Source organism: Giraffa tippelskirchi, chromosome 13, assembly GCF_054371585.1.
Source record: "Giraffa tippelskirchi isolate mGirTip1 chromosome 13, T2T-mGirTip1v1.2.pri, whole genome shotgun sequence".
NCBI classification, from domain to species: Eukaryota; Metazoa; Chordata; class Mammalia; order Artiodactyla; family Giraffidae; genus Giraffa; species Giraffa tippelskirchi.
Window position 1 is genome coordinate 6,824,280 of NC_137287.1, and position 2,431 is coordinate 6,826,710.

Sequence of the window (2,431 nt, forward strand, 5' to 3'; positions counted from 1 at the left end):
CCTAGACTGTGCCACTTTGTATTTCCATCAGCAATGTATAACAGCCTCTGGTTTCCTTCAGTGTCAACCACAGAGTATATTATAAAGTTAGTTTGCAAAGTTCCCACATTAATGATGCCTATGGCTTGGGAATAGGGATATTTATGTTGAAAACATCAGCTAATTTCTATGATGTGTTTCTTCTCTTACTTATCCTCAGGTAGTAATTCATATACCACCTGCTCAGTGGGCAAGGTATTCAGATACAGGCTGGTGACTGCTTGACATGGAAGAGGGGAATAAACCATGGATGGGGTTGGACTAGCGCTTCACCAATGGCTCAGCAGGAAAGAATTGCTTGCAATGCAGGAGACACAGAAGATGTGGGTTCGATCTCAGGGTCAGGAAGATTCCCTAGAGGAGGGCATGGAAACCCACTCCAGTATTCTTGCCTGGAGAATCCCATGGACAGAAGAGCCTGGTGGGCTACAGTCCATGGGGTTGCAAAGAGTCGACATGACTGAAGTGACTGAGCTTGAGCACGGGGTTGGACTAAGTGTCCTGAGATGCTCCTTCCATCCTAATTATCTGGTCTGATGCTCTGTCTCATCCATTGGTCTCATCTTCTTTCCTCCCAATAAAACTTACATATTGGAGTTGCGTTCTAAAAACATATGGTAATTGTTTTCTCCAAAGGCGTACTTTGATGTCTTAAGTACGCATCAACATTTCACATACAAGCCCGCAGTGGACCTGACCGTGTGTTTCCTTTTCCTCGGGTGACGGCTAGGCTGGAGGAAGGCTTGCCTGGGTGTGGAGCTGAGCCGGGTGATTCTGGCAGTCCCTCCAGGAGACGTGTTTGGGGAAACAATTTCTTTCCTACAAGAAACAGCCCAGCCACCAGAGCAGATCCATTCACTGGCCTTAAGCACTATCTAAAGTCCTTTGGGAATCAACCCAAACACAAATACAGGATGTTTCCTCCTTTGCTTCCCTTCAAAGCACTTTGCTCCTATTATCTAATCAATCTTCATAGCAGGTTTTGGAAAGGAAGATGGTTTTCCTCCTGTCATGGGGACCGCAAGTCCAGAAGCAGGAGGAGAAGAAGGCAGGTTTCCTGTAACTGTCCTCCCATCGGGGCCTCTGGGAGAGTCCTGCTCTGTGTCGACCTCCACCTTCTCTGTCTCTGGGTGGATGTCTGGGGCTCATAGTCATGTTCTCTAGTCAAGTGGTCCCCAATCTTTTTGGCACCAGGGAGCAGTTTTGTGGAAAACCGTTTTTCCATGAACCAGGGATTGGGGGCGGGGGGGATGGCTTCAGGATGATTCTCATAAGGAACAGGCAACTGAGATCCTCGCATGGACACTGCACAGTAGGGTCCGTGCTCCTATGAGAATCTAATGCCACCACTGATCTGACAAAGAGGCGAAGCTCAGGTGGTAATTCGAGCAATGGGGAATGGCTGCAAACACGTATGAAGCTTCTCTCACTGGCCTGCTGCTTACCTGCTATGCGGCCCAGTTCCTAACAGGCCATGGACTGGTACCAGTCTGTGGCCTGGAGGTTGGGAACCCCTGACCTACTCTATGAACTGAAGGCCCTCTCCCATTGCCGTTGGCAACTCAACTTTGTGAATTCTGTCTAAATGCTAGTAAGATGACTTTGGGTAAGCATACGTCTTTGAGGCTCTGTTAGATAGGAATAGTAATCTGCATGTCATGGGATAATTGGGAAGACAAAATGAGATTATGTACATGAAGACGCTTGACATATCATAGCCAGGATTCATTGCCAGGGAAAATAACCGACCAACCAACCAAATAAACAAACACCATCATTATCATCATCAACAACAAAATGATTTGATCCAATCAGTTCAGTAGCCCTCAGAAAAACATCCCAGCCAATCAGACGGGACCTTTACAGTCCCTGGCTGTCCCTATCGGGTGAGTCATTGTGCAAAGCAGGGATACAAGGAGTTTGGGCTCTGCAGCTGGCTGGTCTGAGTTCAAAGCTTGGCTCCACCACTTCCTGGGTGGGTGACCTTGGAAGGGTTACTTAACTGCTTTGTGCTCCAGTATCCTTGCCTGTAAAATGGCCGTAATAATAGCGACCTGCTTTCTAAGACTCTTGTGAGGACAAATGTGCTAACTCACCCCAGGCACTCAGCTCAGTTCCTGGTACCTGCCCTTGTTGAACTCCATCATCATCAGATTTTAGAACTGTGCAAAGTTGGCCCAGCTCCAGGGTGACGCTGTTTCATGGAATGGTCTTTATTCATAGCGTGAAAAATTGCTAAGAAAGGCAGTTAAGATTACTACGAATTAGGACCACAAGAGGAGCCAGGAAGAGGCTTGATTGTGTTGTGTAATGCCATCAAATGTAAACTAACTAGCTATGTCTCTGTCCTGCAAAGAGCTGGTATGCTCGGATGAGGACCAATGGGTCAGCA